General features: G+C 44.0%; 1 long non-coding RNA gene across 2 annotated transcripts in view; it reads left to right on the top strand.

Annotated features, from left to right (window-relative positions):
• The window catches only part of LOC112951771, a 91,766-nt gene extending 78,467 nt beyond the window's left edge, over positions 1 to 13,299 (top strand). For both annotated transcript variants that reach the window (XR_003250274.1, XR_003250275.1), the window contains exon 3: positions 13,210 to 13,299. This is a non-coding gene — a long non-coding RNA (uncharacterized LOC112951771). The remainder of the gene's footprint in view (positions 1 to 13,209) is intronic.
• Positions 13,300 to 14,444: the final 1,145 nt, after the last annotated feature.

Raw genomic sequence — 14,444 nt, 5'->3', positions numbered from 1 at the left:
CCACAGGAACTTAAGGAAGCATTTCTTCACTGTGAGGGTGACAAAGCACTGGAACAGGCTGCCCAGAGAGGTTGTGGAGTCTCCTTCTTTGGAGATCTTTAAAACCCGCTTGGATGCAGCCCTGTGCTCTAGGTGACCCTGCGTGAGCAGGGGGGTTGGACTCGATGACCTCTGAGGTCCCTTCCAACCTTCGGCATTCTATGATTCTATGATTCTATGATTCTATGACAGAGTAAAGGCTGAGAGAAACACAGGCACTGGGCTCTCCGTCTTTCCAAACGGATCATTTGATGTCCAGGCGAAGCTGTAGATGCTTGAGGTGACAGTCTCGTTCATCTCTGGAATAATTTGCGGGGAGTGAATTGCTAAATAAAGATAGAATTGCCTTAATTTAGACAGTGCCTCTCATCTGTGCTGGGTTGCTCTGTGCCAGGAGCAGTTTCTCTCTACTTTTTTTCACTCTTGCATGTGAATCTTGATTCAGGCATCCAGTGGTTTACAGTTGTGGGCATGTACTACACGTAAAGAAAAGGGTAAGAGCATAAATATATCCATTTTCTGTCAGATCCCAGGACCACCTGGCTTGTCCCTGTTCTCTAACAACCACCAATGTCACTGGTGGGTGCCAAGGGAGAAGGTGCAGCACAGTGAGCGCCACGCTACCGCTGTGGGGCCCCTGCCATGGGCTGAGGTGATCTAGGGCACACATACACAGGCAACCTCTGGATGAGAAAGGATTTCTGTGCTTGATAGGCAAGTCTGTAGAAGGCAGGTGCAGTTCCCGCTCATGGGACAAGCACTCCTGTCAGCTTGGTGGGGGGCTGGTTGTGACCGTGGGCACCTGCACGGGCCCAGTGCGGATACAGCAGGACCTGCAGGCCGGGAAAGGCTAAAAAAAGGTGAACGTTGAAACCCTGCCCAGGCAGGGATGGTTTGAGGAAAGCTGGAGCTGAGCTGGAGTTCAGGCTTGTTAAAAGGAGTCTGAGTTTTGGTGGCAGCAAACACAGACGTGGAGGCGGCACTTGGTGCCTTCTGTGTCTCAGCCTCCATGAGAACTTTCCTTCTGGGTTTCAGAAGGAAAAGAGCCAGCGCCTGCAGATGAAAATCCAGTCAGGATTCAACACACACAAGTCCCTGAGGCCCAGTGGGCGGCAGCCATGGATGCTGAGAGAGCTTGTCAATGTTCCTGCAGCACCGTTCTCTAACGTATTTGAGAAGTCATGGAGACTGTGTGAGATCCTGATGATTAGAGGACAGCAGATGTCACACTCATCTTAACAGAAGTCTAAAAGGGTGATCTGGGGAATGGTCAGCCTCCCTTCAGTCCTTGGAAAAATTATGGAGTGAGTGCTTTGGGTGCCCATGGAGGAGGTGCCTGAGAACAGTCTACTTGGATTCATCGTGGGCAAATCCTGCATGGCCCTCGTGATGGCCATCTACAACAGAATGACCAGAGCTGGGGATGAGGAGAGAGAAGTGGCTATTTACCTCAACTTCAGCAAGGCTTTCCCCACTACTTCCCACCACAGACTCGTGTCCAAATCTAGACATTTTCATCTGGAAGGGTGCACAGCCAGAGGGGCAAAAAAATGGATGAATGATCGGGCTGAGAGGGCTGTGGATAGTTAGTAACTTAATGGCGGGGTCTGTCCTGGGACCTGTCCTGTTTGATGTGGTTGGCAACTGCAGCAAGTTCAGCAGAGGGCTACCAGGATGGCCGGGGCTGGAGTGCTGGCCCTGTGAGGAGATGCTGGGACATGGACGCTGGAAAGGAGGTGGCTGTTGGGGGACCTCACAGCACCCCTGGTGCCTGCAGGGAGGAGAGCAAGGAAGCAGAGCCAGGCTTATCACGGTCGTTGAGAGGCAGTGCCCGTAATTTGATGGAAGGGAGGCTCAAACCGAGTCTGAGGAAAAACCTTTTCCCTGATGAGGACAGTGAGGCAGGAGCAGGTTGTCCAGCGACACTCCAGCTGTAGAAATTTCCAAGACTCAGCTAGAAAAAGCTCAGAGCTGCATGGTCTGATCTCAGATTTAGCCTGGCTTTGATCAGCAGATTGGAGTGGAGACCTTCTGAGATCCCTTCCTGCCCGAAATTATCCAGTGATCCTAAGAAAACATTGTCTGTCATGGTCATCATTGTTCCTCAAATTTGTCCGAGTTACAGGGGGTTTCATGCTCTAAATTGATACATTATAAAAGAATTAATATATTTATCTCCTCCTTCCTGCAGACACATTCTTGAGTATTTATAATCCTGTATATAATCCTATAAATATAATCCTAATAATCCTATATTTATTATATGTGCTCAATTCCATGTTCTGGTTATCTGTATGCAGAAAATTTGATAACTCTGGATTTTAAGGATGATATAATAAAGGTTCAAGTAGCTGATATTATAATGCTGTATATGCTACTCATGCATCTTTCTTTTTTTTTCTGGTATTTTTCAGTCATTTTGATGACTATACCCATATTTACTTAAACTACTCTTAAAATTGTGTAATGATACATAGGCAATACATTTTTTTTCAAATATATTGAGGAAACACAGCTTCTCTTAGAATCTGTGGGAAATGCATGTTGTCATCATGGGAAATTTGTTAATTGTAAACTGTTAACTGTAAATGAGAATTACCTTCAAACTGGACTCTATTTTTATCATAACTTATGCCATGTGGAATTTAATTTGACTACTTTCTATTCTCCCATAAAAGCATTTAGGATCTTGTGTCTTGGGTAGGAATACACATCATATAAGCAATCATGACCAATAAATCTGACTTTCCAGAAGCCGCTGTTTGCAGCCTGCAAGCAACACGTTATTTTAGATGTTGCTTTTCAAGCATTTTGCAAATACCTGCATATTTTTACTTTCCCAAATTGGAGTTCCTTGTAATTCATTCACAAACAGGACCAATGACACTATATATTTTTTTCCATACTAATGAATGGTGGTTGTGTAGTTTTTGTGTTAATATACTGAAGTCAGTGGGAAAACCTGTAACTGATACTACTGATAACTAAACAAAAAGGAGGTCATGGGCAGAAAGGTAAACATTGGCAGTTTGGGAGTTTCACCAGAGCAAACATCCGCTCTTCTGAAATGTCAGAATAAGCAGTTTATTTCCTCTACAACAAGAGGAGTGTAGAAGCAATTTCGTTACTTCCCTACACACCTAAGGTACTATGCAAAAGGTGCAGTAGAAAGTAATGAAATAATGGCAAATAATCTGACTTTCCCTTCTGAGCATGCAGTTGCTCAGCTTCTTTTAAGTATGCCTTTTTTATTTTGGCATATGCAGGAACCAGCCAATATTTACTTTCAGTTTTGCGAGCACTGGCAGCAGAACAAATCCACATTATTGCCCTCGCTCTGCTCCAGTGGAGCTGCTGGGCCGACGGTTGTGGTTACGGCCCTTCCTAGCAGATGGAGCAGGACCATTCACAGAATATTTTCAGTTTCACTGTTTAGGACATGTCATATCTCTGACTTTGCACTTGATTCGGAGCAGATTCTTGAGGTCCTGTGAGAAGCAGCTGTACTTTTCACAGAAGTGTCCAGGAATTAATGACATTCTGCGGTGGGGTTGCATGCAAGCAGGTTTTTCTCTTCTCACACTTGAAATAAATTTGCTCTTGCTTTGATCGTTTGTACCTGGCAATTCTACTGGCTAACATGGAAAGAAGCAGCTGAGTTTTGTGAATGTGCCAAATACTGCTCTGCCTTTGATAAGTAGATTTTTTTTTTTCAAAAATTAACTGTGGACAAAAATAAAATATGAAATGAGAATAAAGCTTAACTGAATAGTCATTTTTTTGTGACACAGCAAGAGAAAGCTGTCTTGTCCTGCTACCTTTTTATTTCTGCTTATACTGGAGCTGTCAGATGAGTTAGAAATCGCTTCTGTTAGCTAATAGCAATACCATTTTTAAAAAAATTTTTGTGGCCTAACTCAAAGGGAAACCAGTGCATTTAATGGCCACACTACCGTTGTTCTTGTGGAAATAGTTGGTAGTGTCTGTGGCTTATAAGAGTCAATCAAGTTGATAACTACGTCCCATCCTCAGGGGGAGGCCAGGATCTGCAGGAACAAGGCTCTCCTCATGGAGCTGAAAGGCTTGGCAGGACACGCCAGCCGCTCACTGCAGCTGGGCACACAGTGCTGCCTGTAGCTAACTTGCTTCCTTGGAAGCCCCAGGTGAAATGAGACAGTTTAATTGAAGGATGATTGTTTAAGGAGGAAGTGATGATGTCCAGGCCAGGGTTGCTTCATAGCTTCCTCTGTGTCTTTCCAGTGGCAAAACCATGTGGAGATTGTTACTCCCTCTGTGTCTTTCCAGTGGCAGAGCCATGTGGAGATGGTGGCTCCCTCTTGCCCTTTTCAGTGGTAGAACCACATGGAGATTGTGGCTCCCTTTGGGCCTTTCCAGTGGCAGAGCCAAATGGGGATCGTGACTTCCTCTGGGCCTTTCCAGTGGCAGAGCCAAATGGGGATCATGACTTCCTCTGGGCCTTTCCCGTGGCAGAACCATGTGAAGATTGTGACTCCCTCTGTGTCTTTCCAGTGGCAGAGCCATGTGGAGATGGTGGCTCCTTCTGGGCCTTTCCAGTGGCACAGCCATGTGGGGATCGTGACTCCCTCAGGGCCTTTCCAGTAGTGCGATGGCGTGGAGGTGCCACGCAGTACCACAGCCCAGCCACGTCTGGTCTCCTTGGCAAGGGACAGTGGTGTTGGGCCCCTCGGCCTGCCATATGGGAGCTCACCCCGAAGGAATGGGGCCTAAGATGGCTGCCGCTCACTGCGGAGTGCGGCCGCCTTTGCCCTGCAGCGTGCGGGGTGTTGCCGCGCGCGTCCTCGTGGACCTGGGATTTGCACAGCAGCAGCTGGGGGACAGGAATGCCGAGGAGCCCCCACTGGGTACTAAGCTCCTCTTCCTGCCAGAGCAGGGAAGGGCAGAAGTGAGAGGGAAATTCTTGGCAGCTCCTGAGAAGCTTCTGGGCAGCGCCATTTTACACTCATTTGCTCAGCAATTACAGAGAAACAAAGCAAAGACCCCAAAACGAGCAAATACAACTTAACTAACAGATCAGAAGAGAAAAAAAAGTCCGTAGCAAAATTGTTCCTTCGATATCCGGTGGATGTCGCATACTCCGTCTAGCATCAAGAGGATGTTAATTCAAAACATGTTGTGACCTGAGGCTTCTTGATTATCCAAACTTTGATTCTAATCTTTAGTGAAAGGAGAGGAAAAAAAAAGGAGACCTGTTAAATGAAAAATCTGACCCAACAGAAATTGTTCGTAGCGGTTGGTCTTGCAATCATTTCTCTACAGTTTAATGATTGATACAACAGCTCGCCTAACAGTAAAGTTAACCTTTAAGCAGTGTATTTATAGTGAGTTGGATAAATATGATACTTGCAGGTTTATGAAATATATTTTACATTCCTCTCCATGAATTTTAAACCTCATATTCCTCATAACTCTTCTTCCAACTTAAGAGATAAAATATCAGAAAACCCTTTTGGAAATTGAGGAGCAGTTTTTGAAACCACTTGACTGGTAACTGTGGCAAGGAAAAGGTGGGAATCTAGGTCAGTTATTAGGGCTTCTTTGAAACACTCGTGATTATCCACTTGATAGCAATCTTCAGTACCTCTCTGTACTGTATAAACTTCTGATAGTCTGAGGGTTTTTTTGTTGTTACATAGCTTTAAGGGCTACAAAGAGGGTTTTTTTTGATCCTTGTTGAAAGATAAATGCCATCTTTGCTTCCCTGAAACTTACTTTTTCTTAAATACATGGCTCTTTTTTTTCCTGAGGAGAGATGTTTTTTGCTTTTTTAGTCTCCTTTTCTGTTTCTTTTTTTTTTGGGGGGGGGGAGGTGGGGTAAGGTGGGAGGGATGGAGAGAGGAGCTGAGGTTGGCTTCCAATCTATTTTTAGTCTGAAGATTGGCTTCTTAAAAGCTAGGCTTTTAAGTTTAAGATAAGGGAAATCTTCAAATATTTAAATCTATTTGGTATTAGCTAATACAGCGTGAATATTGTATCAGGAGGAATACAATCAAGTCATTAATGTTGGTAAAAGGTAAATAGAAAGGTAGTATAATGTGACTTGTAATGTATCGTATCAAAATTAAACACTACAAGAATAGTCAGTAGTTCTTTGCAGAGATTGATAAAAGTGGCAGGAAAGCTGAGCTGATGCAAGGAGATTTTAAGCAGTGCCGAGTGTGGGAAATAGCAGATTGGCCTCTCCCTGCACTGCTGCGTCACCTGGAAGCCGCCTGCACTGCTTTAGTTCTATTTATATCTGCTAAAACCAATTTAAGCCAAACGAACTCCAAAGAAAAGCATTAAGATCTTGGTTCTGCCCTTGGCTCTATCACTGAATATTGTCCGTTCTTAAGCTTCTTACCTGGAGGCAAATATGTAAGAATATTTAGGAAATTAAATATAGATGCATCCTTTGAGACTTGTCTACTTAGCTGCTTGTGGAAGCCCACTGTCTGTAAAATTATTAGTGTTTTTTAAGGATCTAGTCTGCAGAATTAAAATTGGGGACGTTTGTGCTGTTTATGCACATCTCTGTAGTGATAACAGTGGGAAGTTTGCTGAGGCCGACCACTGCACTGGCATAGCAGCACAGTGACAGAGTGACACTAGGTGCCAGAGCCCTGGCACAGGCTGCCCAGGGAGGCTGTGGAGTCTCCTTCTCTGGAGGTCTTCCCAACCCGCCTGGATGCCACCCTGTGCTCTGGGTGCCCCTGCTGGAGCAGGGGGTTGGACTGGATGATCTCTAGAGGTCCCTTCCAACCTCAACCAGTCTGTGATTCTGTGATCCCAGGCCTTGGCAGCCAACATCTGTAGGCTGCCCTCTTTTCTTCATATTCCCATCACATCATGCAATGTATGGAGCTTTGTGCTTTACATTTGGGTCTCTCCTAACTCCTCTTTGGGACTAACATTCAAACCTGAAAGAGATGTGTAGGCTACTGAAAAATAACCTTACTGTTAGTTAAGTTAGTTGTTCTTCACAGTCATGTGCTGAGCTAATGCCCTAGCGTATTTCCCAGACTCCATCACTGTGGTGTTCAAGGTTTTGTCTTGTAAACGAGACATAAAATGCATTTAAAACTGGGCTGAACTCTCAAATTGAAACTAAAATCCTCCTCACCCCGTTTCACATGAAAACAGTGTGAAATTTAAGGCTTCAGCCTGTTTTGTTATAATAAATTGTTTGGTTTCACATGAAGCGTCAATAAATGTAAATGAACCTTTTATTTTCTGGTGAATTTGACTTGAAATTCAAGTTCAGAGTAAAATGCAGAACTACCCAGTCTCTGCTTGCATTATGAACATTTCACACAGCTATAGACATAATTACATATGATGAAGATCTTATGGCAAGACATGGACTGTTAACCCTGATTCCCTGGCAGAATTCCCAGTTGGATGATTACCATCTAGCCACATAAATTTGCTTTTATATCGGATATTTTGTTGCCTTCCCTCTTCAAAATAGGCTGTCGTAATGCGTTTTGTGGCAGTGTTAAATGGTATGCTTCACCCTGGAGATATAACTGCTTTTAAGTGACTCGCATATCTCAGTGCATGGAGTGTAAAGGACTTTGGAACCGACGGCCTTCAGCAAGCGTAGGGGATCAGGAGGTAGGAGGTAGGATCCTTTCCTGCAGGAAATATGGATCCTGCAGGAATGGAGGACCTTCCCCTTGGAATGGAAGAGATTCCCCTTGGCTTCCTCTCCCTCTAGAGATGGTTACACTTGAGAAAAGGGAGTCATGTATAGGGTTATAAGAATAGAATGAATTTAAACTTTCATACTTAGAGAAATCAATTAGCACTTTCATTGCCAAGGCTTATTAGTGGCATGGGCCATTTTGTGGTTAATTCAGTGACTTATCGGAGATATCTATTTAAAAACTGTAAAAGCAAATTTAAAATATATACATATATATATACACATAAAATATACATATGTATATGTATATATACACATATATATACATATATATACATATATATATATATAAGCTGTCAAGAGCAATGTTCTGACTAAAATGACTCCAAATTTTGAAGCGTAAAATGAGAATTTGGAAACATAATGATGACTTAAATTACTGTATCTGTAGAAAATTTGTGTAAAAATGACCGAAAAATGAGGAAAGGCAAATTGTAACTTATAGTTCTGAGACAGGAAGACTTCTTAAGGACAACTCTCACCTTTTAGGTATTAAGAAGTATTCCCCTTAACCTTAAACTTTTTATTGTAAATGTAAAGTTGAATTGGAGAATGTTCTTCCCCCCACTGATACTTGGAAATGTCAGAGATCATACCATGTTGGATGTTAATGTTTGAAAAAAACTAAGGAATTCTTAGGGAGTCATGTGTGGAACCATACTTTTCAAGTGAAAAAGAAATTATCTGAAATAATTCAAATAATTAAGAAACGTCTTGAACATCCTACTGAGGTGAAGGCAGAGAGGAAAACCCAGATGGAATTGGAGATGCAGAGATTTCTAAATGCTGGTCTTTGCTTAGAAAATCTGTCAAAGGAATGGCTTGTGAAATGCTTCACCGAATACATCATCCTGAAGGAGAATAACGAGAGTGCTGCACAAACCACCTAAGAGCCCTGCTGAGAGCGGTACGTAGGTGCTGAGTAATCTGACGGCACATCAGCTTTCAAAGCCGTGTCCTTGATGGCTGTCATGAAGCACAGAACTGTCCTCCAGACATCCTGGTGATTCCTGGAGAACTTCAGACCCATCGTTGGTTGGCTCCTGATGGCCTTGTACTCCATACGTTGCCTGTGTACCTTTCTTTGCATGCCTAAAATAAGCCTGTTTTCATTAGTAGAATTTGCTCCTGTATATTAATTGTGTTCATGGGTTGAGTCAGGAGAAGGAAACTGTCTTGGACACAAACTGAAGGGACAGTAAATCCATGCAGGAAATGTAATACGTGGGGCCTCTTTTGTCCCTGCATTGAAGAAGTGTGTTTTGTAGCAAAAAGTCAAGTTCCTTTAGGAAAAATGTCAGCTGTAGTTGCAGTGGTGCTGTATTAAAACACAGGCCATTTGGGAGGGAAGGGGGCCTCTTTATTAGACTGATGGCTTCAAATTCTAGAAGAGAAGCTTGTAAGCCCGACATGGTAACTGCTTTCTCTGACAACTGCTCTCACAGCAGCTGCCCACACCGACCTGGGAACCCTTTGTGCTGTTAGATAAACTCTGAAGGGAATAAATATCCAACCATGATCAGGGCAAGAGTCCCACTGACGGCAGGAGGAACCGATGCTGATCTCTTCCAGGATCAGTTGTTGATCCAGGGAACAGATGTCTGGGTAAAGCCATGCGCAGTTAGGCTGGGTACATTCTGCTCGGGACACACAGCTCCTTAAGTGCATTTTTTGCCCAGGTAAAATTGCCCAGGGGCATTTTTTGCCCAGGTGGGTGTCCCGAGGCCTGTGGGAGGGTTGTGGCAGGAGGCCGGGGCCCAGAGAGCCAGGGTTTGCCACACATGCCCAGGCCACCCTCGTCCTGTTCCATGTCAGGCGGCTGCCACGGCCTTTGAGTCGCCTGAGGAGAGGCGTGTGGCCTGAAAAAGTGTGATGGCTTCAATGTGTCTCAGTGGTGATGTCTGGCCGTGGGTCTCCTCAACGAACTGGTGCAAGGAATTGGTGTTGGCCAGCGGAGCAGCCTGGCTCGAGGTGCAGATGCTCCCCCTGGCCAGGCCAACCCGAGGGGCCTGGTTTCTACCCCTCGGTTTCTAACCCTGCTGCTATGGGGATGAGGCCCCTTTTCCTGAGCCCATAGCACCCACCGCATGCAGACCCCAACGCTTCCATCTGCTGCATGGCTTGGAGCAAGCGCTTCTTGGAGCGGGAGAGAGTCATCAGGAAAGATCAGCCCTGTGAATGGACATGGGGCTGAACATTTCATCCCTGTGTATAACGCACAGATGAGATGTGCCCAGCTATTACCAGGTAGTGGGCTCCCTGGGACGTGGCGCACACCGTCCGCTCAGTTATAAATGCAAAGGGATCAAATACTTTGGAAAAGAAGCTACCTCCGTGGTTATTACTGCTCTGAATTATGAATGACCCCAAAGCCAGAACTACTCACCGCCTTCTTTCTGCAGGGCAGCACTCAAAAGGCAGAGTGTTGCTTTCGAGAAATATAATTTTAGACAACAAAAGGGAAAGCGAGCACTATGAAAATGTACTTAAATGTAAATGTGTTAAATGGTACATGAACTCGTTGGGTTTTCATGATTTATCGGTTTTAGACTTCAAAGACTGGGGTTAGCTTGCATTTTTAAAACTAATGAGTTTATCGCAGCCAGCGGGGAAAAAAATGATTCGAGTGTATCAGCTGTAAATTGGTACAAAGCACTAAAAGGGACATTAGCCTCTAATCAGATTCGAACAGTTCATTAAAGCTGCCTTTCCCGAATGGCTCTTTGTGCCCCCATCCCCTCCTCCTGCTCGTGCCGCCCGCGCAAGGCAGCGTCTTGGCCGCTCTACCTCGGCTGAGGTCTCCTGGGGGACACAGAATCACAGAGTCACAGACTGGCTGCGGTTGGAAGGGACCTCTAGAGATCATCTAGAGGTCCCTGCTCCAGCAGGGACACCCAGAGCATGGGGCACAGGGCGGCATCCCGGTGGGTTGGGAAGATCTCCAGAGAAGGAGACTCCACAGGCTCCCTGGGCAGCCTGTGCCAGGGCTCTGGCACCCTCACAGGAAAGAAGTTCTTCCTCATATGGAATATGGAGAAAGAGCAGCTCATCCTTCCCTGCACGTGACAAGCTGAGGGAGGCTTTACTGTGGTGCCTTCCCACTCTTGCTGTGCAGCAATGTGGGAAATCAGGGATGGAGGGAGACCCCCTGGCTCTGCAGGATGAGGACGTGGCTCCATGGGAAACCGCGGAGAATCCGGATGGCCCCCGCGCAGCGAGCGTGCCGGCATCCCAGGGCAGCAGCGCCTTGCAGATGGATGAATGAACCGCCACCCGTGCTGGGAAGAGGGGTTGAAAGCCTGGAGCGGTTTCGCTCAGCTGTTTGGTGTTATCATAGCCCCTCTTCTGGCATCTCATCACCCCAAATGCCTGATAAAGATCATAGAATCACAGAATTATTATGGTCAGAAAAGACCTTCAAGATCATCGAGTCCATCCGTGAGCCCTTCAGCACCCTGCCTGCTGATCTCTGTCCCTAAGGGCCTCATCTGCCTGTTCCTTGAGCACTGCCATGGACAGGGGCTCCACCACCTCCCTGGGCAGCCTGGCCCAAAGCCTCACCGCTCTTTCCAAGGAGAAATTCTCCCTAATGTCTGACCTGACCCTCCCCTGGTGCAACTTGAGGCCATTTCCTTGTGTCCTACCTGTTGTTATTCTGGAGAAGAGACCGACCCCACCTCACTACAGCCTCCTTCCAGGTAGCTGTAGCAAGCCATGAGGTCTCCCCTGGACCCTCTCTTCTCCAGACTAAATAATCACAGCTCCCTCAGCTGTTCCTCATATGATCTGTGCTCCAAGGTGTGCAAAATGAATTGCAGAATAAAAGATGTTAAGATTTTTTTTTTTCTTCAGTTGCTCTCTGTTGTGGCAAGCTAAAATATTGGCAAGGGCAGGCAAGGGAAATATTACTGGGGAATGGGACATCATAATGGGTTGACTTGTCTTCATTTTTACATATTTGGAATGGAATTGTTCCATTGAAAAACAGTTACTTGGCCTGGAATATCGTAAAATCTTAGGCTTTTATAACCTTTTATCAACTATCATCTTATTAGAAAGACGAGAAGCAATGTAATCTTTTCCTCTTTCGCTGCATTTGGTGGCCACTCCCTTGTCATGTTCCCCTCCGTCCTGAGTTATCAAGCTCCATCTTATGGCTCACATGGGCTCCAGGTGAGAGTTGTTTAAAAAGGGTAGTTGCTCTGCCCTGACACTGACTTGGAGAATGGGCAGGTTGGTTTTCCTCCTTCTTAGCCTAAGTTATTTAAGCTAAAGGGGAAAAGCAAGGGAAAAAAAAGAAAGGAGCACAATATACAAGAGAAAGCAGTTACTGCTACATTGCAAACAAGGGACAAGATGTGTTGATTGGAAAAATGGAATTGTTTAAAATGTTTAAAATTGAATCAAAGTATTCCAAAATGTATAGATAGGATAGACCTTTATTTTTTTTCCCCTAATAATCCACTAAAGTAACCATGAAAATATTTCTTTCTGAGAATTTTGCAAGATGCTGTAGTAGAGTTGGTCCTACCTTTCACACAGTCATCGCATTCCCTGGAAAATGAAACAATTCTTTCTTCTGGTATCAGGGCTGTGAACTTATGAATAAAGGCACCATACTGTATTAAATAGGTCTGCTGCCAGTGATTCAAAAAAAGTGTTTTGGTTTATTTTTCCATTGCACTGTATTTAATGAGGACTGAAGAGTAATTGTAAGAGTGGAGGTGAGTTTTTAGTGTCAAATGCTGCATTTCATGCAGGGCCACAAGAAAGTGGCTTTAGATGAGTCACTTAAAACATATATGTGCTGTAGTTTTCCTGCTTAGAAAGTACCTGTGATGTCTTCTAACCTCTGTGCTGCTGACTGTGGTATTTTGATGCATAAGGTTAAGTTCTGGCTTGAGTGAGGAAATGTCTTAATTCTCACCAGGCTGTTCAAGGTAAGTGGCTAATGGGAAGGACACTAGCTTTAAAACATCACCCTTCAGCCTTGTCTGTATTAGAAAATTAGAAGGAGATTAGCTTTAAAACATCAACCTTGAGCCTTGTCTGTATTAGAAAATTAATTCAGAGTAAGGTAATATTTGAACTCGAAGGCACCATAGCTAGTTTTGGATACTTCCAGAGTATACTCAAGCAAGAGTACAGCAAGACATCCACAATAAGAATATTCATAGAGAGAAATCATAATATTAATAGAGAGAAATATTTGTGAACTTAACATCACAGCATCTTCATTTGTGTTCACTTAGCTTAGCTTCATGTTGGTTAAAGAAACTTTCCTTATTGCTTCATTACTGTAGAGGTTAAGTAGTGAATTAAACCAGATATCCATTTGATATGTCAATTAAACATTCTGACCAAATATTTTCACCAAATAATGACAACCACATATTTTTCCTCACTTTTCTATTAACTTTTGTTTTTCTTTTCTCTTGCCTTAGGAGATCAGCACCCTTGCAAACAGAATGTTAATGCTGGATGGGATGCCGGCAGTCAGAGTCAAAACAGAGCTGCTGGAATCTGAGCAAGGGGTAAGCAGAGCTTTCTGTGTCACTTCAGCATGACCATTGCAGACTTCCCCATGCTTGTCCATGAGCCCAGGGTGGTCCCCACCATTGTCATTTTCTCTGCTACCATTTTGGATCTCACTTTCTTGGGAAAGACATCAATGAACATCAGTCTCATCTGTTGGGAGCACAAAACAAAACTATGGAAGACAGACCCACATTAGCTGGGATAATGCAGGTGCTTTCTACAATGTAATTGTACAGTCACAAAAACGGTTCAGTTTAAAAAAAGCGGGAAGAGTAATGGGATATGATAAAGAATATGAATTCACATCCACAAAAACCTGCATGTGTTCATGTGATTTTGCTTTCTTGGATACTTGCCTTTTGTTTTTCCTTTTTTTTTTTTTTTTTTTCCTCTCTAGTCTATTTTCTGTTTTTTTGAAACTCCTTTTTCCTGGTGGAATAGAGATGCTTGTGATTATGGTAAGCATGGCAAAAGCTTGAGCAAATATCTCGGAGACTGCTGGATACAGGACAGAGATTTTGAAATGGATCTTGATTTTTTATTTTTTCTTTTTCTTTATTTTTTCTTTTTTTTCACAAATGATCAGTGCTGTAGTAATAGATTTTAGGAAAAGAGTTTTTGGATTTACTGAGGGGTCTTTCGATTTAGATGTGGTGGTAATCAAGTCAGGGATTGTAGATTGCCATGGCAGGATTTGTTTTCAATGGAGATGCTGCCTTAAGTATAAATGGTAAAAAGAAGAGATTCTGTATTGTCTCAAATAGATTCTCTTTTTGTTTTTCCTTGGACACATTTTATATTGTACAGAAGAATTCAAGCCACTTCCATGGTCTAAAGCAGGTGCTTCCAGAGAGCCAAGTGCGTAACAGGAGAAGCAAGAAGGGCTTTTGCTGTTTAGGGATGTGCTTGCCCTGCTTATCTTGGTGAGCTCTTCTCCTTCCTGCTATTTTCTCAACTATTTGATTTAGAATTTAACTGATATGGAGGAGAAGGGATTAGACTTTCAGAATGACTTAATCTGAGGCACTTGCAAGGAAAGAATGTTCTCAGCGTATTCCTGAGGCCACAGCAGAGAGAACCTGGCATTTGATGGAGTTCTTCCTCATCGCCCTGGCTTCTCCAAAGTGAGTACCCACAATAG

Source organism: Nothoprocta perdicaria, unplaced genomic scaffold (genome assembly GCF_003342845.1).
Source record: "Nothoprocta perdicaria isolate Ctin4 unplaced genomic scaffold, notPer1 scaffold_37, whole genome shotgun sequence".
Lineage (NCBI taxonomy): Eukaryota > Metazoa > Chordata > Aves > Tinamiformes > Tinamidae > Nothoprocta > Nothoprocta perdicaria.
Note: the sequence above shows the minus strand (reverse complement) of the source record. Positions and strands in the feature narration are given on the sequence as shown.